At 46.1% G+C, this 27,932-nt stretch overlaps 1 protein-coding gene across 2 annotated transcripts in view; it reads right to left on the bottom strand.

Moving 5' to 3' along the window:
• The window catches only part of CAMK1G (calcium/calmodulin dependent protein kinase IG), a 439,226-nt gene that overhangs the window by 224,198 nt on the left and 187,096 nt on the right, over window positions 1-27,932 (bottom strand). For both annotated transcript variants that reach the window (XM_063955332.1, XM_063955333.1), the window contains exon 2: window positions 4,167-4,365. The gene's annotated coding sequence lies outside the window, so the exon portion shown is untranslated. The remainder of the gene's footprint in view (window positions 1-4,166; window positions 4,366-27,932) is intronic.

Raw genomic sequence — 27,932 nt, 5'->3', positions numbered from 1 at the left:
GCTTCAGCCTTTGCACGCCTGATCACCTACTTTGCCTCCTTCCATCTGGCAAGATACACCTCTTTGTCATTATTATTTTGAGTCTGCTTATATTTCCTTTTGTAAACCACACTGGCTTTCTTTTGCTGGTGCTTTTCCTAACCCTTTTGATACAAAAGTCTGTTGCTTTTAGTATTGCACATTTTAGTTTTTTCCACCTCTCCTGCAGTCCTTTCAGGTTCCTCCAATCCGCCAATGAATTGCTTAAACATCTCCCCTTTTTGCAATGTCAACCTTCCTAAAATCCAACACCTTTGTTTTTGTTTGGCATGAGTTGGACCCTGTCTTTATATTAAACCATTCTGCTTGATGGTAACTGGATTCTGGGATCTCACCAACATATTTGTCTGATATCCTATCACCATTTGTGAGTATTAAATCTAATATTGCGTATTTGCGAGTGTGCTCCCTAACCAATTGCTTGAGGGATGCTCCCTGCAAGGAATTTAGAAATTTTCCAATTGTAGTTGAATTTGCAAAAGACCCCTCAAAATATATCAGGTAGATTTTTTTCCCCATGATTATGACCTCTCCCTTTAAAGTCATTTTAATGATGTCCAGCAATATGTTCCTGTCCAATTCCTGCCCATGGCCTGGTGGTCTATAGATCACCATAGTGCGAATAGTGTACTTCTCCCCCAGGTTTTCCTTCAATATTTTGTATCAAAGTAGCATTTATATATTCTTTTTTCATACATTGCTACCCCTCCTGCAATTCTTCCCATTATGTCCTTTCTAAATAAATTGTATCCTGGTATAGCTATGTACCAGTAATTATTCTCATTGCCATTACTCCATAGTAGCAATAATATACAGATGTCCCATGTCACTATTGCAACTAGCTTGGGAATTGTTTCTCTGAAACTTCTAGCATTTGCACACTGTCAAGACTCGGCCATTAATATTGTCCAGCGTGCAGTACCTCTGAGCTGCCAGAAGTGCTGCTGTTATGTTTCTTGTCTGCCAGAGGTGCTGTTGTCTGAGAGCAGTCCTAGCTGGTCTAATCAGCTAAAACATGCTCATCTTTTATTACAATTCTCCAGCTGCAGCACATTGTGGTTAGGGGCCTGTCCTTGTGTGCTGCAGTAATTGGCCCTGCTTTATTGTAAAAGTTAGTCAGCCCTGGGCCTCAGGGACAGTTATAGCTTCTGTTGGCTTCTAGCCAGTTTCAAGCCTTGGTCATATTACCTGATCCTTGTTACCTGTTCCTGTGCATCTTGCCTGTATCCACTTTCAAACCTGATTCTTATACTTGGTCCTGAGATTCTTGTCTGTATCCAGCTTCAAGTCTGGTTTCCTGAATTCCCTGCTTTGTTTGTCTCCCCTCCACACCTATACCAAAGACTCCTGTATCTGTACCAAAGACTGTTAAGTGTACTTTGCTGCAATATTATGCTTTCATGTGGAGTTTAACTTGCAATAGCATTCTACCCTGTTTTACATCTGCAAGTTACCATTGTTATGGACTGATGGATTCTTTGTTTAATACAGATTTATTTGATACAAATATCCCTGTACTGGTTTTCTGTTCTACTCCTGAATTTATCCTTGTCTAGTAATCCACCTGCCATTCATCAAGGCAGGTGAGTCCTAACATTATAACTGGCCAAAAGACTTGCTGGGAGTAGAATCTGTGGATCCTATTTTCTTGCCTGTAAGATATTGTCCAGATGGGTCCTGTTTTGGAAGATCCAACTCAAGTCCTGGCAAGGCAGATCCTGAACCTGATGCAACAGTTACCTCCCAGGAAGGGCTCCGGTTAAGGGAATTAAAAAGCAACTGAAACTTTATCTTCCAGATCGATTCTTAGAGGGCTGGAGGCAGTCCTTTCATTTCCAGGAGAGCTGCAAACAGTTCTTCAAGCTTCGCCCATTGTCATCTGGTTTCGAGTCCCAGTATGTGGGAATTGTTATCTCACTGCTCCAAGGTGATCCCCAGACCTTTGACTTGAAAGCTAACCACCCAGCTTTATAGTCAGCTGATGCCTTCTTTGCTGCCCTTGGTGTATTTTCTGGTGTTTCTACCATGTCCTGACCCAGAAGGGGTGTCCGATGTTTCTGACAATATTCTGACCCCAAGAGGGGTGTCCGATATTTTTGATGATGTTCTGATCTCAGGAGGGATATCCGATGCCTTTTCCGATGGACTGTCCTCGGGAAGTGATGCCGATTCCTTTGCCAATGGTGTGTACCCAGGAGGGAAGGCCGATGCCTTTACTGATGACTTGACCCCAGGAGGGGTAGCTGATGTTGCTGCCTATAACTTGATCCCAGGAGGGGAAGCCAATGTCCAGACTCCAGAGGGGGTGTGCGAGGTGCCAACCACAGGTGGGGAGTGTTGGGTGCTGACCCCAGATGGGGAGTCTCAAGTGCTAAACCCAGGTGGGGAGTCTCAGATGCTGACCCCAGGAGGGGAGTTCCAGGTGCTGACCCCAGGAGGGGAATATTAGGTGTCAACCATGGGAGGGGAGTCTGATGTCAAAGATCCAGGAAGTGTTACCATTGCCATAGCTCCAGGTAGGGTCACCATAGCCATAGATCCAGGAAGGGTCTCAAGTGTCAAAGCCCCAGGAGGGGTTTCGAGTGGCAAAGCCCCAAGAGAGGTCTCAAGTGGCAATGCCCCAGGGTACAGAGTCCATTATTGCCCTGACCTCACAGCCTGAGGATGCTGCTGCCCTGGCCTTGTGGTTTGAGGATGCTACTGCCCTTGCCTTTGGGCATGAGGTTCTGTCTGCCTTTGCCTTTGGTTATGAGGTTCTGTCTGCCCTGGCCTTTGGGCATGAGGCTCTGTCTGCCCTCACCTCTGGGTATGTGGACGCCACTGCCCTTGCCTCATGGCATGAGGGTGTTATTGCCCTTGCCTTACAGCATGAGGGAGTTATTGCCCTTGCCTCATGGCATGAAGGTGTTATTACCCTTGCCTCACAGCATGAGGGCATTATTGCCTTTCCTCACAGCTTGAGGATGTCATTGCCCTTGCCTCAGGACATGAGGACATGATTGCCCTTGCCTCATGGCATGAGGACATGATTGCCTGGCCTTCAGGCATAGGGAGGTTGCCACCCTGCTGGTCACCATTTTGTGTATATATATTCTTTTAGAATTGCCCAGTAATCCAAGGCTTCTGGTGTGCCCGAGGTCCAGAAGATGCCTGTTGTGCCTGAGGTCCAGCTGATGCCTGTCATGCCAGAGGTCCAGCTGATGCCTATCATTCCCGAGCTCCAGACAATGCCTGCAGTGCCCGAGAGGTCACTGTGGTCTGCCATGCCTGAGCGGTCACAGATTCCTGTTTAGCCCGGGGGACGGACTGGGGCCGTCTTACCTGATGTGCCACAGATTGCTTTCTTGTCTGTGATTCCCAACTTGCCAGGGGTTCATGGGGTGTCTGCTGCCAGCGCAGTGCCTTCTGTGTTTGCCTGTCCTATATTTCAAAGCTGGTTGTTACCCCATCTGAAGAGGAGAATCTGTATTCGTGCCTCGTGGAGTATCTGGAATTAGCTCCTTAAAGGGACTCTGCCATTTATAATGTCTGGCATGCAGTACCTCTGCAGACCTCTGGGGGGGGGGGGGTCACGGCAGGTAGGTAATCACAATGGGAGGAGTGCTCGGTGGCGGTGGTATCGGTGGTGATGTTGGCGATACTGATAATGCTGTGGAGTGCATTCACAGGGACAGTTCTTTCTCACAAGCTGTGTCCTGGCATGCGATTATTGATACATCCTTACAATGTATTCAATAATTGCATTGCGGATTGGGTTGATTTGATCACATCCGCATCCTCAGATGCAGATGGTAATAAATCAGCCCCATAGCCGCTATCCCTCTTTAACCCTGGATTTTTCATTCTCTCCTACCATATCTAATTTCTGTACTTAGGGCTGCCATCAAAAATTGTTGGGGCCCGGGACTGACAAAATAGGCAGTGACCCCCCCCCCCCCCCCCACAAATAAAAATAATAATAAAATATATATTAATATATATATATTTCTCAAAAATCACGGCACTGGAGACAGATTGAATGAAGCAACATAACTTGTATTACAGGTAGATGCACGTATCAGAGCTACAGCTCTGTCCTCAGTACCATACAATATAAGAATGACACAAACAAACATACATTTAAATACCTGTATAGGTCCGCCGAACTCCGCCGCCATCCCCCTGGCTCCCGTTCATGGCCGCCGCGTTCACTTCCGTTTCCGCTCCCGACGTCATGTTGCCATGGCAATGCACAGCTTGCGCGTCACCAGCCCCACTGTCTACACAGCAGGAAGTGCCCGGTGTTACAGCTCCAGAACCGGTTCCCACAGGGCTTGCAGCTAAAGCCTGGCAGGGACCAAAGACAAAAACAAAACATAGCTTAAAACAACAAACAAATGAAATATATTAAAAAAACATAAACAAACAATTAAGATGTTCTGCACCAAAGATAGTTAGTAACATAATACCACTACTCAATGTAGACCACTGCAAACCTAACACAACTATCTATTAAATATTCCAGCTATTATTGAATGCAGTTCCCATATACAGAGAACGGCACCACCTAACCAAAGAAGGCCATACCCAATCTATTAAAGAAGATACACCCCCAATTACCGTGAAGCTAAGACACTCAAGCCTACAATCAAGCCCTACACCCACTTGTAACATGATTATACTGCATTCCAATTGATCTTATCATTAAGACCAAAAGGAGCAAGCGTATTCAACCTCATGATCCATCTTGATTCCTTCTCGAGCAAACATTTAGCCCTGTCTCCTCCCCGCAATGTGAGTGGTACGTGATCTATGCCAAAGTATCTAAAGTCACATAGTTTGTGGCCAGCCATTTTAAAATGTATATATGGAGGCACACTCATCCTGTGCGGCTCCATCGCAGGCATGCACTCCTGGCGTGACTAGGCGATCCGTCCGCCTAGCCCCGCCGGGAGTGTACAGCGATGCTCTCCTATTCTAGTGAATGGGACGCATCTCTGTCACGGACAGAGATGCCCTCGGCGCCACGAGTAGCGTGGCGTCATCTGTATATACATACTGTATACAGAGAACCCAGCACTCTCCTCAGTAACCTCATTCACTTTAATACATAGCTGGATATATAATGGGGTTTTAGTTCATGAAATGTACAATGCATTTAAACTTGCAGCCCACATGACGGGACCCCATTTCACTGCAAGTCCTACTCTATCACATACATTTTTCACGTAGATTTGTTACTGTTACTTGATACTGTTTTCAATGCAGTGATACTGACTGGGGTGTGGCTACACCCCCAGCTCCAGGCTGTTTCTGATTGCCAGATGGAGGCAGGGCTCCCGCAGCCTCTTCTCTGTCTCTATGTATTTACAGCAGAACGCAGCAACTTCATACTCCAATGAAAATAGCAGAGTTTTACACAGATCTGTGTATTATAAGACACTTCTCTGCAGAAGGCTGTGAAGCACCAGGACTAGTTCTGTACATTTAGAGGACTAGTTCAGCAGAGAAGCATAGTTGTAATTTCAAGGGCACTCCAAGCAATGTTTGAATATACCACACAAAATTGTCACAGTGCAAGGTTTTCTATTAAAACAAAAATAAAGAACAAACCAAAAGTGCAATCAGTTTCAATGCTTGATAACCTATGCTTTCTTTCTCTATAATTGCTAGACCTGAAGTGATGCAACGCAATGGTAATTTAGGTGCACATGGTCAAGTCTAAGGGGTGGATTCATTTGTTTTTTTGTGTACAGATAAGTAATGGGTGACTGACAGAGCTATTAAATTGTGTTTGACAAGGAAAATGCCGTTTGGACGACCAACAACCTGATTTTTCACACTCTTCTGCGTGCCGCCTTAGGAGGGTGTGAGCAGAAATGGTGGGCATCCACAACACTCAAGGCTAACAAGACTAACAATTGAATAGCTCTGTTGGACATGCAAAAATGGAATTCCCCTTTAAATCTACTTTGGGTACATGGCCGTAACTACGGTGAGTGCAAGGGGTGCCATTGCTATGGGGCACAGAGGCTTAGGGGTGCCTGGACCCAGGTTATAACATAGCATTTCAGAGATTTGCCTCTTAAGCAATTCGGTTAGATCCATTACCTATCCTGAATTTTGTGACATTACATTTTCGGTGAGAGGAGTGTGTAGTGGATGTTGTAATAATAAGGGGTACTGTAATGTGGCATAATTTGAACTGGATGCCACTGTAATGTGTCATAATCTGATCTGCTCATTGTAATGTGGAGAGCACTATAATGTTACATAATAAGAACTGAGGCACTTTAAATATGAAACGGAGGCACTATAGTGTAATATAATATAAATTGGGACACAATGGTGTGGCATAATATGAACCAGAGGGCACTCTAGTATGAACGGGTGTGGTTCATCAAATCGACAGTGTCTAGGTCGACAATGTTTAGGTCGATGACTATAGGTCGACAGTCACTAGGGCGACATGGATGGAAGGTCGACAGGGTTTCTAGGTCGACATGTGTGAGGATTTTTTTTTTTTTGGTGTCGTTTTCTTCGTAGAGTGACCGGGATCCCAAATTAGTGCACCGCGTCCCCTCGCATGGCTCGCTTCGCTCGCCATGCTTCGGGCATGGTGCCTTCGCTCCGCTACCGCTTCGCTCAGCACACTTTACCGTTCCAATCATAGTCCATGTGGATCGTTAAGTATGAAAAAATAAAAAAAAATAAAAAAAATGTGAAAAACTCATGTCGACCTTTAGACATGTCGACCTAGCACATGTCGACCTAGAAACCCTGTCGACATTCCATCCATGTCGACCTAGTGACTGTCGACCTATAGTGGTCTACCTAAACAATGTCGACCTAGACACTGTCGATCTTCAGACCGGATCCCAGTATGAACAGGGGACACTGTAATACGGCATAATATGAACTGGGGACAGTGGCGGAACTGTGGGAGGCAATGGAGTCAGCTGCCGCTGGGCTCCTGACCTGAAAGGGGCACATCTCGTTCATTGTCTCCCACAGCCCGCTGATCCATCACCGCTGCTGCATTATTTTTTTCTGATGGAGGAGCAGAGCTGTGTTGGTGACATGGCAGCTGCTTCCTCCTATCTCCAGGGAGCTGGCACTGGCTGCAGCTAGGGGGAGCTCCAGCACACAGATCCTTACAGGCCTTTTCAATTGAGCTGGCCAGGGGAAGCTCTCTCTGACTCTTCTTCTGTCCAGGCTGAATCTGATAGCCACAGGTAGGCACTAGCAGCTCCTGCCTCAGGGTGTAGTGTGTGTGTGTGTGTGTGTGTGTGTGTGTGTGTGTGTGTGTGTGTGTGTGTGTGTGTGTGGTGGGTGGTTGGTGCTGGGGGTGACTTTAATAAATGTTGGCAGCACTGTGTTTATGTGTGTGCATGTTTTTAAGTGAGGTGTGTGTCTGTGTTTTTTTAAGGAAAGTTGTGTGTTTAAGTGAGACTTGTCTCTGTGTGTGTTTAAGTGAAAGAGGCGTGTGTGTGTGTGTGTGTCAGTGAAAGAGGCATCTCTGTGTTAAGAGGCATGTGTGTGTGTGTGTGTGTGTGTGTAAGTGAAAGAGGCATGTGTGTGTTTAAGTGAAAGTGGCATGTGTGTGTTAAGAGGCATGTGCGTAAGTGAAAAAGGTATGTGTGTGTTAGCAAAAGATTGTGTGTGTAAGTGAAAGAGGCATGTGTATGTAAGCAAAAGATTGTGTGTGTGTGTATGTGTGTAAGTGAAATAGGCGTGTGTTTAAGCAAAAGAGGCATGTGTGTAGGTGAAAGAGGTGTGCTTAAGTGAGAGGCGTGTGTGTGTAAGTGAAAGAGGTGTGTGTTTATGCAAAAGAGGCGTGTGTGCTTAAGCGAAAGAGGCATTGAATGTGTAAGTGAAAGAGGCATGTGTGTGTGTGTGTGTGTGTGTGTGTGTGTGTGTAAGTGAAAGAGGCATGTGTGTGTTAAGAAGCATGTTTGTTTAAGAGGCATGTGTATGTGTGTAAGCGTAAGAGGCATGTGTGTGTTAAGAAGCATGTTTGTTTAAGAGGCGTGTGTGTGTGTGTGTGTGTAAGTGAAAGAGGCATGTGTGTGTTAAGAAGCATGTTTGTTTAAGAGGCATGTGTGTGTGTGTAAGTGAAAGAGGCATGTGTGTGTTAAGATGCATGTTTGTTTAAGAGGCGTGTGTGTGTGTGTGTGTGTGTGTGTGTGTGTGTGTGTGTGTGTGTAAAATAGGCATGTGTGTGTAAGCAAAAGAGGCATGTGTGTGTGTTTAAGTGAAAGCGGTACAGTATGTGTGTGTTAAGAGGCATGTGTGTAAGCAAAAGATTGTGTGTGTAAGTGAAAGTAGTATGTCTGTGTGTGTAAGCGAAAGAGGCATGTGTGTGTAAGTGAAGGAGGCATGTGTGTAGGTGAAAGAGGCTTGTGTGTGTGTGTGAGCAAAAGAGGCATGTGTGTTTGTAAGTGGTGTGTGTTTAAGCGAAAGAGGCATGTGTAAGTGAAAGAGACATGTGTGCTTAAGTGAGAGGTATGTGTGTGTTTAAGTGAAAGAGGCATTTGTGTGTTAAGATGCATATGTGTGTGTGTGTGTGTGTGTGTGTGTGTGTCTAAGTGAAAGAGGCATGTGTATTTTTTTGTATATATTGTCATGCCGCTGCGCTGAAGCATCTCCATCGGGCGAGGGAGCACTGTAGATGTGCTATAAAGGTATGCTGATGTCTATTTTATTGTGATGACTGACATATATGTAGGGGGGGGGGGGGGGCACCAACATTTATCATGCCTCCCGGGCGACTGGGGTGAACTTACGCCACTGACTGGGGACCTATATGTAATTTTGGGGCAGATGTATTAAGCCTGGAGAAGTGATAAAGCAGTGATAAGTGCAAGGTGATAACGCACCAGCCAATCAGCTCCAATATGTAAACTGACAGTTAGGAGGCGATTGGCTTGTGCGTTATCACCTTCCACTCATCACTGCTTTATCACTTTTCCAGGCTTAATACCTCTGCTACAATGTGTGGGGATACTGTGTAGCATAATGAGCAAACTTACAATGTGACATCATGTAAACTAGGAAACTATGCAGATGTATTAACCCGCAGAAGGCATAAGGAAGTGATAAACCAGTGATAAATGCAATGTGATAAACACACCAGCCAATCAGCTCCCATATGTAAATTAACAGTTAGGAGCTGATTGGCTGGTGCCTTTATCACCTTGCACATATAACTGGTTTATCACTTCCAGGTTAATACATCTATATGATGGTTCATAGTGCAATACTATGGGGCATAATATTAACTAGGGCACTACTATGGTTAAGAAAATTAGCTATGGCACTATTATGGGGCACAAAATGAAGAACTACTGCAGAGAAGTGTCTCTTGAAAAATATTGGGACAGGGGCCCCTTCAATATGTTGCTATGGGGCCCACAAAGTTTTGGTTAGGCACCTGTTTATAAAGTAGACGCTGTGGAGCTGGCATTTTGTCCTCTGTAAATAACTCTATTGTTCCCTAAGGGGCTCTAGTTTTAGTGTATCCGTGGTCCCCATAAAGAGAAGCTATTTACTGTATACAACAACTGTTTTAGATTTGCAGGTTTATTTTTAAAGCAAATTCTAGATAAACCATGCCCTCTAGTGGTACAATATGATATCATGTCTATGGGTAGAAATAGATTGCTGCTTTTTCAACATTACATTTTATTATATTTATTTATTAATCAGTATAATATATGTTGGCTGAGACATTCAGTACTTTAGACTGTCTGACTAACATGTTCAGTGTTACAGAGTTGCTTAGCACCTTAATGACTGAAGATGTTTAATCTCACACAGTATTTCTTTTCTTCATATATTGTACCTAATGGGATTACAGTAGAATTGTATCCATGGCAGTTTGGGATTTGTTATAGTAGAAGAGATAAATATTTATTTCCCTTTTTGTTATATAGATGACAATGGGGTAGATGTATTAATCATCGGTATGGGGGAGAAGTGGTATCAGCGCACGTTATGTGCGTGATACGTGATACCACTTCTCCCCCATGTATTACAGTGGTGGTGTGGGCTAAATGGCAGGGACGCTATGCTATATTACCGCTTCTATCTAAAAGAATGTGGCACTGACCATTCTGACACCTGCAGATTTTGACTGCTGCAGGTGTCATTGCCCATACACCACAGCAGGGACAGTGCTGTCCTTAGCTGTAGTGTCTGCCAGACTGTTACTGCAAAGGAGATCTCATGTGAGTAACAAGATCTCACGCATGCCCAGAGGAGACAGCCGGGAGAGAGACACAGTGATGCGCTGATGCGCTGTGCGATGTAACGGGGATCGCTGGAAGGGGACGTTTTCACATGCCACTCTAGCAGACAACATGTTTTTACATCTTGTTGACGTACCTTTCTGCTTTATCTCGGTAATAAGGCAAAGCAGGAAGTGCTATAGCGGTACGATCTGTGACACTATAGTACATCTCTACCAATGAATAGTAAACCTGTACTCTTTTACGAATGCAACCACACTTAAATTCAATTTATACCTTTTATACTTCATAGTGGCAACAAATATGTAGATTTTTAGTATGGTAATGTGGATATGTGGGAAGGAGAAGAAGCAGAAGGAGAAGGACACATTTCATGTTGTTGCGAGATGTATTTAATGGTGACTACGTAAACATCAGGATACCAGCGACAGTATCCCAATTGTTACACCATACTATGACATTGACTGTGGGAGAGACATCATTATTAAACCCATGCTATTCATATAGGCACGGAACCCTTCACTCTTGATAATGAGGTCATTTTGAATCAAAAAAAGTTTATAAAATGATAGTGTTAGCACTGTTAAGATGTAGCTTCTGGGGTAAGTGCCCACACTTATATATCTAACTGCATTGCCCTGGGGAAGTGCACTTTACTGCCACTAATGCCTGTTGCTTAGTCACAATAAACTGCGTCTCCTAGGTTAAGTGCTAAGCACGATGCAGTTACAACACACAGTAATCTCCTCAATCCACCTGGCATCCACCTCTGTTGGTGCTGTCCCTGTGGGTCTACTTTGGCGTGCTGTAGGCAGGGGTGCCCATCTCTCTGCCAGTTTTGTAATAGCAGTCATATGACTGCTGACATCACACTGACATCATCCTAGTGCCAAGTTTGAATATTACAACCTATTTAAACTGCTGTGGCAGAATGTATCACTGCCCGAGTATTAGGCTCATACTCGTAATCCAGCATTCTGCCTATTTGACCTACTTGCTACTTACTTGTTTTCTGACCCAGCCTGTTGAAGATACTTTTGCCTCCTCCTTTGGTACTGCATACTGTATCTGCTTGTTTACAACTCTGGTTTCCCCCTGACCCACTTCAGTCTGTTCTCTGGTAATGCATTGCCCACATAGTTACCAACCTAGACTGTCCACCACATTCCAGTCTGTCTTAGGGTGACCAGCTCTACCTCTCAGCCTGCGGCTGCCAATAGCCAGTACACAGGGAATTCAGTCAGAAGGCCATGACCTGTGGGCAGGGCGCAGTGAAATCTAAACTCCCTTGCAGGGGTCCCTAGTGAAGACCACTAATTCATTAGATTCTGCACCGTTCTGGGTCTACTCCATCCCTTCTGTACTGAGAGTGTCCATTTTGCTGGTGAGAATCATGACAGTATATATAGATGCTGCTGGTAAACCGTCTCCTAAAAAGTTACTTAATAGCGTGGAAAACCAAAAGAATGATTAGGCTCTGATTAAGCATGATCAGCAGCAAACCTTTGTGTAACAGATTAACACAATTCAGCCTTCACTGGTTTCACCTACTCCCCCTCCTGTAGCGATCTGCTGGAGCCTCATCTCATCTCGGTAATTTGTTGGCAATCCCAAAAGTTTCCTTAATCAGTGTTCCACACAATTTATACTACAATCTGCCAACTTCTCAACAAAATGGAAGGTAGCTTATATTATTTCCCTGTTATACGGATAGGCTGTGACCTGGTCTTCTCCTATATAGGAAAAAATTAATCCTCTGCTACACAACTGCATAGATTTTTTGGATGACTTTAAAAAGGCCTTTGATGAACACAGACGAGTAACATCAGCAGTCTCTGCTATAATGCATCTGAAGTAAGGATTTCAGTCCATAGCACAGTATGCAGTACAGTTCAGAAGCCTTGCTCTGAGCTTTGTTGGAAAAATGAGGCGCTTCTTACTACATTCTGGCAGGGGTTATCGAATGAGTAAAGTACAAATTAGCATCAAGAATGCTGCAGTTTTCTTTAAATTATTTGATATTTCTCTGTATCAATGTGGATTACACATTAAGACAAGATTAAGACAGGAACTCTGGAAAAGTAACAAACCCGTCACTCAAATTACAGATATGACCCTTGCTTCGGCTTCCCTTTCATCTCCAGAAGAACCTACTGTATGTACATTGGGAGATCATGCCTCACTTCTGAAGAATGGGAGAGGAGGTTTAAGAATAACCTCACCTTTTATTGCAGGGAGCCTGGACATCTTCTTGTCAATTGCCCCAAGCACTCAGAAATGAGAAGGCCTAACTGATCAGAAGGTGGTAAGATGGCAAAGTACAATAAACTGTACTTGACAGTTTTCCATCAAGGTTATTTTGGTTCTAAGTAGAGATGTGCGGCGGGCACTTTTCGTGTTTTGGTTTTGGTTCTAATTCCCCGCTCGTATTTTGGTTTTGGCTTGGTTTTGCCAAAAGCACACTTTCATGTTTTGGTTTCGGTTATGGATCTGGATGATTTTTTAAAAAAACATAAAAACAAATAAAATCACCTAATTTGGGGGTAATTTTGATCCTACGGAATTATTAACCTCAATAACATTAATTTCCAGTCATTTCCAGTCTATTCTGAACACCTCACAATATTGTTTTTAGGCCAAAAGGTTGCACCAAGGTGGCTGTATGACTAAGCTAAGCGACACAAGTGTGCGGCACAAACCCCTGGCCCATCTAGGAGTGGCACTGCAGTGGCAGACAGGATGGCAGATTTAAAAAAAATAGGCCCCAAACAGCACATGATGCAAAGAAGAAAACGAGGTGCAATGAGGTAGCTGGATGACTAAGCTAAGCGACACAAGTGTGCGGCACAAACACCTGGCCCACTAGGAGTGGCACTGCAGTTGTAGACAGGATGGCACTGAAAAAAACTAGGCCCCAAACAGCACATCATGCAAAGAAGTAAAATAGGTGCAATGAGGTAGCTGTAAAGCTAAGCTAAGTGACACAAACAATTGGCCCATCTAGGAGTGGCACTGCAGTGTCAGACAAGAGGGCAGATATAAATAAAAGGCCCCAAACAGCACATCATGCAAAGAAGAAAAAGAGGTGCAATGAGGTAGCTGTATGACTAAGCTAAGCGACACAAGTGTGTGGCACAAACAACATGGGACGTGCTGGAATTTGCCAAGATGTAATACATGCACAATATTGGTGGCACAGGATAGCATACCCCTAAACCAAACACACACACGGCAAAGCCTGTAAAAATTATTTGGATAATAATATAAGCAATGTATATAAACCTTTTATCAATCTCTCCTTGCACAAACTGGCTCTACAGAGGCAAAATGTCGACCTCATCCTCCGATTCCTCACCCCTTTCACTGTGTACATCCTCTTCCTCACAGAGTATTAATTCATCCCCACTGGAATCCACTATCACAGGTCCCTGTGTACTTTTTATAGGCAATTGCTGGTAAAGGTCTTCCCGGAGGAATTTATAATTCATTTTGATGAACATCATCTTCTCCACATTTTGTGGAAGTAACCTTCTACGCCGATCGCTGACAAGGTTACCGGCTGCACTAAACACTCTTTCAGAGTATACACTGGAGGGGGGGCAACTTGGGTAAAATAAAGCCAGTTTGTGCAAGGGAATCCAAATTGCCTCTTTTTCCTGCCAGTATACGTACGGACTGTCTGACGTGCCTACTTGCATGCTGTCACTCATATAATACTCCACAATTCTTTCAATGGTGACAGAATCATATGCAGTGACAGTAGACATGTCAGTAATCGCTGACAGCTCCTTCAGTCCGGACCAGATGTTAGCACTCGCTCCTGACTGCCCTGCATCACCGCCAGTGGGTGGGCTAGGAAATCTTATCCTTTTCCTCGCAGCCCCAGTTGCGGGAGAAAGTGAAGGAGAGATGTTGACGGGTCACATTCCGCTTGAGTTGACAATTTTCTCACCAGCAGATCTTTGAACCTCTGCAGACTTATGTCTGCTGGAAAGAGAGATACAATGTAGGCTTTAAACCTAGGATCGAGCACGGTGGCCAAAATGTAGTGCTCTGATTTCAACAGATTGACCACCCTTGAATCCTGGCAAAGCGAATGAAGGGCTCCATCCACAAGTCCCACATACTTTGTGGAATTGCTCCGTTTTAGCTCCTCCTTCAATTTCTCCAGCTGCTTCTGCAAAAGCCTTATGAGAGGAATGACCTGACTCAAGCTGCCAGTGTCTGAACTGACTTCAAATGTGGCAAGTTGGAAGGGTTGGAGAACCTTGCACAAGACGGAAATCATTCTCCACTGCGCTTGAGTCAGGTGCATTCCCCCTCCTTTGCCTACATCGTAGGTGGATGTATAGGCTTGAATGGCCTTTTGCTGCTCCTCCATCCTCTGAAGAATATACTGTAGAGTGTTGAATTCCACCTCGTTACCACCTCTTGCTTCAGGTGATGGCAGGGCAGGTTCAGGTATGTTTGATGGTGCACCAGTCTTCGGCACGCGGTGGCTGAATGCCGAAAGTGTCCTGCAATTTTTCGGGCCACCGACAGCATCTCCTAGACACCCCTATCATTTTTAAAAAAATTCTGCACCACCAAATTAATTGTATGTGCAAAACATGGGACGTGCTGGAATTTGCCCAGATGTAATGCACGCACAATATTGGTGGCGTTGTCCGATATCACAAATCCCTAGGAGAGTCTAATTGGGGTAAGCCATCTGCGCTAATGTCCCTCAGTTTCCCTAAGAGGTTGTCAGCTGGGTGCCTCTTATGGAAAGCGGTGATACATAGCGTAGCCTGCCTAGGAACGAGTTGGCGTTTGCGAGATGCTGCTACTGGTGCCGCTGCTGTTGTTGCTGCAGGAGGCCATATATCTACCCAGTGGGCTGTCACAGTCATATAGTCCTTAGTCTGCCCTGTTCCACTTTTCCACATGTCCGTGGTTAAGTGGACAGTGGGTACAACTGCATTTTGTAAGACACTGAGGACACTTTTTCTAACGTCTCTGCACATTCTCTAGAGAGGTGGAACCTAGATGGGATTTGATACCGGGGACATGTTAGGATCTCCTGCTCTGTGCTGCCACGTCGCCATAGCAACCAGGAGGCAAGTGTTAGCGAAGTAACCTGAGCGCAGCTGATACTCCGGTCCGGGTTTTTACTGTGTAGTGGTTACAGGCTCTGTGCACGGCAGGGAATCCGGCGCTGGTTTTGTGCTCACAGTCTGTGAGGTCTGAGTGGGGCGTGGACAGCACCTGCTATATAAACCATCCTCTAAGGCTAGGCAAATGCTGCTGAATCTTTGTTTGTTAGTCAGTTCCAGAGAGTTAGCTAGTACTGTGTGACTTTGTATTTACTTGTTGCTTACTGCGAATAGGCCTTGGGATTCGGTACTTCATTCTGCCAATCCGGACCTAGCAGTAAGACTGGAGTCAGTTGTTTGACCTGCTGGGGTTCTTTTGCTATTCTGTGAACCCAGCAGGTTTGCGGCTGTACTCTCAGACCTGCTTGCTTAATCCTCCCTCACTGTGCAGGGCGTCCAGGTGTCAGTTTAGTGGCAGTAAACTGAACCTGTGCCCTGCAAGTGGGGGTTAGGATTGTGGATACTCTCCTTGTGTCTATATTTCTATCTCTGACCAAGGAGTTTATTCCCACACCCGTTGGTAACCCTTTGGGGTTTTTTCTGTTGCTCTTAGCAACATCATTTCAGGTACTCCACATGTTAAATCACTACACCTCGCTTCATTGTCCGCTCTATTCCATCTGAGCATTCCTGACACTAGGGAGACACCCAATTCTTGAGCCTTTGGGCTTCTCCGTTCACTTTGTGTTTATTAGTTATTCCATCACCTCCTGTGTATGTTATGTTATACTGTCTGTGAGTTCGTTTGCTTCGCTTCCCTCTCTGTTCATACACCGGTATACTCCTGTTAGCACTGGTGTGCGTAACATATTCAGCAGCCCTACTCCTGTTGAAATTTTGTGGGAATATGGAGCATACCCCTCAAAATACTTTGCAACAGGTGGTCGATCAGGTGCAGGTCCTGACTCGACAATTTAATGAGATGTCCATTAAAATGAACACCCCGCAGGCCGCTAGCGGAGCTCCCGCAGCAGCAGCGGCAAGTTCAGGGGTTAAGGAGCCAAAAGTAAATCTCCCGGATCGTTTTTCTGGAGATCGCTCGCAGTTCTTTTGTTTCAAGGAGAGCTGTAAGCTATATTTCAGGCTTAGGCCCCAGTCTTCTGGGTCAGAGATTCAGCGGGTGGGCATGGTGATTTCCTTGCTACAAGGAGACCCACAGGTCTGGGCATATGGGTTACAGCCTGACTGTCCATCGCTTAAAAGTGTTGATGACAAGACGGCTTCAGCCGAGGCTCAGATTACGGTTCTTAAGCAAGGGCGACGGCCAGCTGAGGTTTATAGTACGGAGTTTCGGAGGTTGGCTCATGATACCCAGTGAAATGACCCAGCCCTGAGAAACCAGTACCGAAGGGGCCTTTCTGACCAGATAAAGGACCAACTGGTACAATATCCCTCGCCTGACAGCTTAGATCAGCTCATGCAGTTATCCATCCGGGTGGATAGATGGCTGAGAGAGCGTAGGCTTGAAAGGGAGACCGCAGTTTCCTTTTTTCCCAAGGGAACCTCAGACTCTGAGGAATATTCCGAGAAGCCTATGCAGATTGGGGCTACCCGCCTCTCCTCGCGTGAGAAGACGCGGAGGAGACAGCAGGGTTTGTGTTTGTACTGTGGGAATAAAGGTCATGTTGTAGTATCATGCCCAGAAAAAACGGAAAACTTCAGGGCCTGAGGGTGATGGGAAATATCCTGTCAGGCCAGAAGTCAGAATTTCCCAAAAATACTTTTCTCATTCCGGTGACTTTGGAGATCCTCGGTCAAACTGTCAAGACTGAGGCCTTTGTTGACAGTGGGGCCGATGGGGTTTTTATGGACCGTCAATTCGCCCTGGAACACTCTGTTCCCTCAGTACCTTTGGCATCAGAGATTGAGATCTGTGGGTTAAACGGGGAACCATTGTCCCAGGGTAAAATTACCTCCTGCACCAGCCAAATTCCTTTGTTTATTGGAGCCACACACTCTGAAAAATTGTCTTTTTATGTGACTGTCTGTTCTTTTGCCCCATTGGTTTTGGGGTTACCCTGGTTAAGGGCCCATAACCCTCAATTTGACTGGGTCTCTGGGGAGATTCTTAGTTAGGGTAGTGATTGTTTCAGGAGTTGCTTGAGCCTTCCAGTCAGGCTCTCGCAGCTAAGTTTGCCAGGATTGCCAGGATGTTATGCAGATTTTGCGGATGGGTTCTCCAAAAAAGTTGCGGAGGTACTACCTCCCCATCGCCCCTATGACTGTGCCATTGATTTGTTGCCGGATGCTAAGCTTCCCAAGAGCAGGTTGTACTCCCTGTCACGTCCTGAGACTCAGGCTATGGCAGAGTACATTCAGGAGAACTTGGCTAAGGGATTTATCAGACCCTCACAGTCCCCAGTTGGGTCGGGGTTCTTCTTCGTGGGTAAAAAGGACGGTTCGTTGCGACCCTGCATCGACTTCAGGGAATTGAACCGTATCACGATTAAAAACTCGTACCCACTGCCTCTCATTTCGGTTATGTTTGACCAGCTTCGTACTGCCACCATTTTTTCTAAGATTGACCTACGCGGTGCTTACAATCTAATCCGAATAAGAGAGGGGGATGAATGGAAGACTGCCTTTAATACCCACTCAGGGCATTATGAATATTTGGTGATGCCTTTTGGGCTCTCTAATGCCCCGGCAGTCTTCCAGGAATTCATGAACGATGTGCTCAGGGAATATTTGGATAGATTCTTAGTTGTTTATCTAGATGACATCCTAATCTTCTCTCATTCCCTGGAGGAACATCGGAAGCATGTACGCTTAGTCCTCCAGAAACTCAGAGACCACCAGCTTGGGGCGAAGCTGGAGAAGTGCGAGTTTGAAGTCCAGCAAATCGCATTTCTAGGGTATATTATCTCCTCAGAAGGTTTCCAAATGGAGGGTTCTAAGGTACAGGCAGTCCTGGATTGGGTGCAGCCCACTAGTTTGAAGGCGCTTCAGCGTTTTCTGGGCTTTGCGAATTTTTATAGACGGTTTATCGCTGGATTTTCGTCTATAGTGGCCCCCTTGGTGGCACTCACTAAGAAAGGGGCGGATGTTGCTCACTGGTCTTGTGAGGCCAAAGCGGCCTTTGCCCGTCTCAAAAGGGCATTTGTCTCGGCCAAGGTGCTGCGACACCCAGATCCAGAGCGTCCTTTTGTGGTAGAAGTGGATGCCTCTGAGATAGGTATTGGGGCAGTGCTCTCTCAGATGGGGGTGTCTGATAATCGCCTTCATCCCTGTGCTTACTTTTCCCGTAAATTTTCGTCTGCCGAGATGAATTATGATGTGGGTAACCGGGAATTGTTGGCTATAAAGGATGCACTCAGGGAGTGGAGACACTGGCTTGAGGGGGCTAAGTTTGTGGTCTCAATTCTCACCGACCATAAGAATCTGGCATATTTAGAGTCAGCGAAGCGGCTCAATGCCAGGCAGGCACGATGGGCTTTGTTTTTTGTTCGCTTTAAATTTTTGATAACATATCGCCCTGGGTCAAAAAACATCAAGGCTGATGCGCTCTCGCAGAGTTTTGCTCCAGTTCAAGAGACCACCGAGGAGCCATTGCCCATTGTGTCCCCATCATGTATTAAAGGGGGCATTACCCAGGACCTCTTGTCATTAGTCCTTAGAGCACAGGAGCAGGCTCCTCCAGACCTTCCGGTAGGTCTCTTGTTTGTGCCTCCTAGGTTAAGACAGCGAGTGTTCCTGGAATTCCATGCCAAGAGGTCGGCAGGGCATCCGGGTATTGCCAGAACTCGGGAGTTGCTGTCTAGGGCGGTGTGGTGGCCCTCGGTGGCTAGGGATGTGGATCAGTGGGTTCGGGCATGTGACGTTTGTGCCCGAAATAAAACTCCTAGAGGGGTTCCTGTCGGCCCATTACATCCACTCTCTATTCCGTCTGAGCCATGGACCCACATTTCCATGGATTTTGTGGTGGACTTGCCCAAATCCTGGGGGATGACAGCCATTTGGGTTGTCGTTGACAGGTTTTTTCGAAGATGGCACATTTCGTTCCACTGGTTGGGTTGTCATCGGCCAGACGCCTGTCTGAGTTATTTATGCAGCATGTTGTGCACCTCCACGGGTTGCCACTTGATGTGGTCTCTGACCGTGGATCCCAGTTTGTGGCCAAATTCTGGAGGGCATTTTGTTCTGATCTCCAGATTTCTGTGAGCTTGTCGTCAGGCTACCATCCACAGTCTAATGGGCAGACTGAGAGGGTGAACCAGTCCTTGGAGCAGTTCCTCAGGTGTTATGTCTCCAAGTGTCATACTGACTGGGTTGCTCATCTGTCCATGGCGGAGTTTGCCTATAACAACGCGGCTCACTCTGCTACAGGGATCTCTCCCTTCCTTTGTGTGTATGGACATCATCCTAAGGCCAATTCTTTTGACCCCCTGGATTCCACGCCTGGTGGTTCCTCTGTTGTTTCGGTCCTTAGGGGTATTTGGAGGAAAGTGAAGAAAGCCCTTGTGTCTGTGTCATTAGTGACCAAAAGGGTTTTTGATAAGCGGAGAAGACCCTGCAGCTTCAAATTAGGAGACTTCGTCTGGTTGTCCACCAAGAATTTGAAGTTGAGACAGCCATCTCATAAGTTAGGCCCCCGGTTCATCGGCCCTTATAAGATCACCAGGGTTATCAATCCGGTGGCATTTCAGTTAGATCTGCCCCGTTCATTGGGTATCAATAAAACATTTCATTGTTCCCTTTTAAAACAGGCGGTTAGTAATCCTTCTTCCAGTGGAAGACCTTCTCCTCTTCTGATACGGGGTCAGAGGGAGTTTGTGGTTGAAAGGGTTCTTGACTCCAAGATGGTTCGGGGTCGGCTGTCATTTTTGGTGCACTGGAAGGGGTATGGCCCGAAGGAGCGGTCGTGGGTGCGCAGTTGTGATCTTCATGCCCCCAGACTGATACGCTCTTTCTTCTCGCAGTTCCCCGATAAACCCGGTGGTAGGGGTTCTTTGACCCCTCATCAGAGGGGGGGTACTGTTAGGATCTCCTGCTCTGTGCTGCCACGTCGCCATGGCAACCGGGAGGCAAGTGTTAGCGAAGTAACCTGAGCGCAGCTGATACTCCGGTCCGGGTTTTTACTGTGTAGTGGTTACAGGCTCTGTGCACGGCAGGGAATCCGGCGCTGGTTTTGTGCTCACAGTCTGTGAGGTCTGAGTGGGGCGTGGACAGCACCTGCTATATAAACCATCCTCTCAGGCTAGGCAAATGCTGCTGAATCTTTGTTTGTTAGTCAGTTCCAGAGAGTTAGCTAGTACTGTGTGACTTTGTATTTACTTGTTGCTTACTGCGAATAGGCCTTGGGATTCGGTACTTCATTCTGCCAATCCGGACCTAGCAGTAAGACTGGAGTCAGTTATTTGACCTGCTGGGGTTCTTTTGCTATTATGTGAACCCAGCAGGTTTGCGGCTGTACTCTCAGACCTGCTTGCTTAATCCTCCCTCACTGTGCAGGGTGTCCAGGTGTCAGTTTAGTGGCAATAAGCTGAACCTGTGCCCTGCAAGTGGGGGTTAGGATTGTGGATACTCTCCTTGTGTCTATATTTCTATCTCTGACCAAGGAGTTTATTCCCACACCCGTTGGTAACCCTTTGGGGTTTTTTCTGTTGCTCTTAGCAACATCATTTCAGGTGCTCCACATGTTAAATCACTAAACCTCGCTTCATTGTCCGCTCTGTTCCATCTGAGCATTCCTGACACTAGGGAGACACCCAATTCCTGAGCCTTTGGGCTTCTCCGTTCACTTTGTGTTTATTAGTTATTCCATCACCTCCTGTGTATGTTATGTTATACTGTCTGTGAGTTTGTTTGCTTCTCTTCCCTCTCTGTTCATACACCGGTATACTCCTGTTAGCACTGGTGTGCGTAACAGGACACAGTACCTTAAACATTTCTCTAAGTCCCACTGAACTAATGGCGGATACTGGATGCACGTCTAACACCAACATAGCTGTCAAGGCCTCAGTTATCCGCTTTGCAAAAGGATGACTGCTGTCATATTTCATCTTCCTCACAATGGAATGTTGGACAGTCAATTGCTTACTTGAAGTAGTACAAGTGGCCTTCCGACTTCCCCTCTGGGATGACGATCGATTCCCAGCAGCAACAACAGCAGCAGCAGCAACAGCAGGCGTACCACTCATGGATCCTCCGGAGGAATCCCGGTTAGGAGAGGACTCCTCAGTCTTGACAGTGACATGGCCTGCAGGACTAACTGACGTTCCTGACTGAGGAGGAAGTTGACGTTGAGTGAGTTGGTGGTGTGGCTTGCAGGAGCTTGGGTACAAGAGGATGAAGGGATTTAGGTGTCAGTGGACTGCTTACGCTCTTACCCAAAGTTTCACAACTTGATACTGACTTCTGATGAATGTGCTGCAGGTGACGTATAAGGGAGGATGTTCCTAGGTGGTTAACATTCTTACCCCTACTTATTACAGATTGACAGATGCAACAGATGGCTTGACACCTATTGTCCGGATTTGTGGAGAAATAATTCCACACCGAAGAGGTGGCTTTTTTGGTATTTTGTTTAGCCATCACAATGGGCTTCTTCATCCCATGGACAACAGGTGTCTTCCCCGGTGCCTCATTTAAATAACCCACATCACCATCAGAATCCTCATTGTCAACTTCCTCCTCAGCGCCAGCAACACCCATATCCTCCTCCTGGTGTACTTCAACAGTGACATCTTTAATTTGAATATCAGAAACTGGACTGTGGATGCTTCTTCCAGAAGTTGCAGGGGGCGTGCAAATGGTGGAAGGAGCCATCTCTTCCCGTCCAGTGTTGGGAAGGTCAGGCATCGCAACCGCCAACACACTTGGACTCTCCTTGGGAATTTGTAATACCATCTTAGAACGCAGTCTTTATCTGTGCTTTGTCTTTTAATTTTTCTAGTGGGAGGATGAGACTTCCATCGTCATGCAAAGCTGAACCACTAGTCATGAACATAGGCCAGGGCCTTAGCCGTTCCTTGCCACTAAGTGACGTAAATGGCATATTGGCAAGTTTACGTTTCTCCCCAGACCATTTCAATTTAAAAAAAAAATCTTTTTACTGAACTTAGGCTTTTTGGATTTTACATGCCCTCTACTATCACATTGGGCATCAGCCTTGGCAGACAACATTGATGGCATTTCATCATCTATGTCATGACTAGTGGCAGCAAATTCAGCAATAGGAGGAAGTGGTTCCTGATCTTTCCCTATGTTATCCTCCAAATTTTTGTTCTCCATTCTTTTTCTGGAGATATATAACACAATATGCGGCACAGGAGAGCGTACCCCTACACCTCACAGGGAAAACCCTGTAAAAATTATTTGTATTAAATATTAATAACCCCTTGATCTGGAGTAAATAATATACAGCACAGGACACCACCACTGAACTTATATGGCAGCCCCACTGGACTGGATTTATACGGAATTATATGGACTTATGTGGCAGGATCACTGGAATTATATGGCAGGATCACTGGAAGTATACGCCAGTACCATTATACGACAGGATAACTGGATTTATACGGCAGTACCGCTGGACATATACGGCAGTACCGCTGGACATATAGGGCAGTATCAATGGACATATAGGGCAGTATCAATGGACATATACGGCAGTATCACTGGACATATACGGCAGTATCAATGGACATATACGGCAGGATCACTGGACATATACGGCAGTATAAATGGACATATACGGCAGTACCGCTGGACATATATATGGCAGTACCGCTGGACATATACGGCAGTACCGCTGGACATATACGGCAGCAAAGGGAAACCACCACTGGACTGATGCAGGACAACACAGCACCACTGCATTGGAATGGACTTATACAGCAGCACTGGACATATGGCAGCAGAGGACACCACTGTGATTGGTCACTGGACTGACTGATGCACAGGACACTACCACTTGTCTAATGCAGGACAACACAGCGACACTTTAAGGGACTTATTATACAGCAGCACTGGACATATGGCAGCAGGGGACACCACTGTGACTGGTCACTGGACTGACTGATGCACAGGACACTACCACTGGTCTGATGCAGGACAACACAGCAACACTGTAAGGGACTTTATATAAACAAAGTAGGAGTGGGTCTATTTTGGGCGCTCCCAGCTGCTGAAAAATGTGTAGCTCCAGAGAGAACACCACTCTCTAACAATCTGGAGGTATATACAATATGAGCAAACACATAACATCAAGTGCTGAGAAAATAGGATTTTAATTACCTACCAGTAAATCCTTTTCTCGTAGTCCGTAGAGGATGCTGGGGTCCATTTTAGTACTATGGGGTATAGACAGTTAAGACTTTTCAACAGTGTGAACTGGCTCCTCCCTCTATGCCCCTCCTCCAGACCGCAGTATAGGAACTGTGCCCGAGGAGACGGACAACTTCGAGAGAAGAATTTACATTAAACTAGTGGCGAGATTCACACCAGCTCACACCTTACAAAACATGCCGCCTAACATGGTCTTCAACATAACCCATGCCAACGTGCATACATAATGCAACCGCAACAGCTGTGAACATCTTAACACATGAGAACCTGTGCAAAAGACAAAACGTAATTCTGCAGGAAAAATGAGCACCAGGCGGGCACCCAGCATCCTCTACGGACTACGAGAAAAGGATTTACTGGTAGGTAATTAAAATCCTATTTTCTCTTACATCCTAGAGGATGCTGGGGTCCATTTTAGTACCATGGGGATGTACCAAAGCTCCTAGTACGGACGGGAAAGTGCTAATGTTCCTGCAGAACTGACTGACCAAACTGAAGGTCGTTAGCAGCCAAGGTGTCAAACCTGTAAAACTTAGCAAACGTGTTTGCCCCTGACCAAGTAGCTGCTCTGCAAATTTGCAACGCCGAGACACCCCGGGCAGCCGGCCAGGAAGAACCCACTTTCCTTGTAGAGTGGGCCTTTACCGAACTCGGTAACGGCAATCCTGCCGTTGAATAAGCGTGCTGAATAGTACCTCTGATCCAGCACGCAATAGTCTGCTTAGAAGCAGGACCCCCAATCTTGTTGGGGTCATAGAGGACAAACAAAGATTCTGTTTTCCTTATCTGAGCAGTTCTTGCAACATAAGTCATCAACGCTCTGACGACATCCAAGGACTTTGAAACGGCTGATGTGTCAGAAGTCACTGGCACCACCACAGGTTGGTTAATATGGAAAGAAGACACAACCTTTGGAAGGAAAATGCTGACGCGTCTGCAGTTCAGCTCTATCTTCATGAAAAATCAAATAAGGACTCTTGTGTGACAGAGCCCCTAATTCAGACATTCGTCTGCCTGAGGCCAAGGCCACCAGCATGATGACTTTCCAAGTGAGAAACTTCAACTCCACCTCTTGCTGAGGCTCAAACCAGCCTGATTTAAGGAATTGCAACACCACATTAAGATCCCATGGCGCCGCAGGAGGCACAAAGGGAGATTGGATGCGCAGAACCCCTTTAACGGACGTCTGGACCTCAGGAAGGGAAGCAAACTGTTTCTGAAAGAAAATGGACAAGGCCGAAATTTGGACCTTGATAGACCCTAATCTCAAGCCAGCATCCACACCTGCCTGTAGAAATAGGAGAAGACGTCCTAATTGAAACTCCACCGCAGGAGACTTCTTGGATTCACACCAAGATACATATTTTCTCCAAATACGATGGCAATGTTTAGACGTTACCCCTTTCCTGGCCAGAAGAAGAGTGGGAATGACTTCATTGGGAATACCCTTATGGGCTAGGATCTGGCGCTCAACAGCCATGCTGTCAAACGTAGCCACGGTAAGTCTTGATAAACTAACAGCCCCTGCTGAGGCAGATCCTCGCGAAGAGGAAGAGGCCGATGATCTTCCAGTAGTAACTCCTGAAGATCTGGATACCAAGCCCTCCTTGGGCAGTCTGGAGCAACGAGAATTGCTCGAACCCTTGTTCTTCTGATGATCTTGAGAACTTTTGGTATTAGTGGAATGGAGGGAACAGATACACCGACTAAAACACCCACTGGGTCACCAGTGCATCTACTGCTATTGCTTTTGGGTCTCTCGACCTGGAACAATATTTCTGAAGCTTCTTGTTGAGACATGATGCCATCATATCTACTTGAGGAACACCCCAACGACCTGCTACCTCTGCAAAGACTTCTGGGTAGAGGCCACATTCTCCTGGATGGAGATCGTGTCTGCTGAGGAAGTCTGCTTTCCAGTTGTCCACTCCCGGGATGAAAATTGCTGACAGAGCTTTTGCATGTCTTTCTGCCCAGAGAAGAATTTTTGTCACCTATGCCATTGCCGCTCTGCTTTTTGTTCCGCCCTGACGGTTTATGTAAGCTACTGCCGTTACATTGTCTGACTGGATCTGTATGAGACGACCTTGTAGAAGGTGTGCCGCTTGATGAAGGCTGTTGTACACCGCTCTCAATTCCAGAATGTTTATGTGAAGGTGTACTTCTTGACTTGACCATCTTCCTTGGTAGCTTTCCCCTTGCATGACTGCTCCCCAACCTCGTAGGCTTGCATCTGTGGTCCCCAGGATCCAAGTCTGAATCCCGAACCTGCGTCCCTCCAGGAGGTGAGAACTTTGAAGCCACCACAAGAGGGAATTTCTGGCTTTTGTTGACAGGATTATCCTCCGGTGCATGTGTAGGAGCGATCCTGACCACTTGTCCAGTAGGTCCCATTGGAACACCCTGGCGTGGAATCAGCAAAATTGTAGAGCCTCGTAGGCCGCTACCATCTTCCCCAGCAGGCGGAAGCACTGATGAATCGATATGCGTGCTGGTTTCAAAACTTGGTTGACCATCTTCTGGATCTCCAGAGCCTTTTCCACCGGTAGGAATACTTTCTGTGCTTCCGTGTCCAATATCATTCCCAGAAATGATAACCTCATTGTGGATTCCAATTGTGATTTTGGAAGGTTTATGATCCAACCGTGCTGTTGAAGCACCGTCAGGGAAAGCGCAATGTTCTGCACTAGTTTCTCCCTGGATCTCGCTTTTATGAGGAGTATGGGATTACGTTGACTCCTTTCTTGCGAAGAAGCACCATCACCTTGGTGAATCTTCTCGGAGCCGTGAAGAGCCCGAAAGGCAATGTTTGGAACTGGTAGTGGCAGTCCTGCACCGCAAACCTCAGGTATGCCTGATGCGGAGGGTAGATGGGAACATGTAAATAAGCATCTTTGATGTCCATTGACACCAGAAATTCCTTTTCCTCCAAGCTGGAGATCACCGCTCTCAGGGATTCCATCTTGAATTTGAACCTTTTCAAATAGAGGTTCAGAGTCTTTAGGTTTAAAATCGGTCTGACCGAGCCATTCGGTTTCAGCACTACAAACGGGCTTGAATAAAACCATTTTTCCTGTTGTGACACAGGAACTAAGGAAGTTACGTTGTCTTGACATAATTTCTGTTTTGCGTTCAGCACCTTTGTTCTGTCCTGAACAAAAGCTGGTAAGGCTGATTTGTAAAATCGGCATGGGGGAAGGTCTTGAAATTCCAATTTGTACCCTTGGGATACTATCTGTAATACCCAAGGATCCAGATCTGAGTGAATCCAGACCTGGCTGAAAAACAGTTGACGTATCCCCACCCGATCGTACTCCTGCAGGGGAGCCCCAGCTTCATGCTGAGGTTTTAGCAGAAGTAGCTGTTGACTTCTGCTCCTGCGAGCCTGATGGTGTTGTAGATTTTTTACCTATTCCTCGCCCTCTTCCTGCAAAGAAGGGGGTACCCTTTGCCTTTTTGGACTTGTTGGGCCGAAAGGACTGCATCATATGAGAATGATATCCTTTCCTAGGTGGAGCAGCTGCGGAAGGCAGAAATGCTGACTCGCCTGATGTAGTTGTTGAAATCATGGCATCCAGCTTGTCTCCAAAGAGGGCTTCTCCATTGTAAGGGAGCGCCTCAATATTCTTTTTTGATTCCGCATCAGCATTCCATTGGCGGATCCACATTGCCCTGCGGGCTGAAATTGCCATAGCGGAGGATTTTAAACTCAGCAACCCAATATCCTTCATAACTCAACTAAGTAACCTGCAGCATCTTTGATATGGCCGAGAGTTAGGACTATTTCATCCCTGTCAACTGTGTCTATGTTAACAAGCAAGTTGTCAGACCATTTTTCCACAGTGTTACCCACCCACGCACAAGCAATGGTGGGCCTGAGCACTGTTCCGTTAGCCGTATATATGGATTTCAGGGTTGTTTCTAATTTACGGTCAGCTGGATCTTTTAAAGAGGCTGAACCAGGGGCAGGCAAAACTATTTTCTTAGACAGCCGAGAAACTGAGGTGTCTATCATTGGGGGAGTCTCCCATTTGTGCCTGTCTTCCTCAGGGAAAGGGTACGCTACACGTACCCTTCTGGGAAGGGTAAATTTCTTCTCAGGGTTTGCCCAGGATTCTTCAAAGAACGCATTCAAGTCCTTTGAAGGAGGAAAAGTCACAACCTGCATTTTATTTAATTTAAAATAATCCTTTTCCTGAGACCAGTGTTATTTCAGGAAACTCCAACACTTCCTTTATAG

The sequence above is a fragment of the Pseudophryne corroboree genome, chromosome 2 (assembly GCF_028390025.1).
Source record: "Pseudophryne corroboree isolate aPseCor3 chromosome 2, aPseCor3.hap2, whole genome shotgun sequence".
Classification (NCBI taxonomy): domain Eukaryota; kingdom Metazoa; phylum Chordata; class Amphibia; order Anura; family Myobatrachidae; genus Pseudophryne; species Pseudophryne corroboree.
Note: the sequence above shows the minus strand (reverse complement) of the source record. Positions and strands in the feature narration are given on the sequence as shown.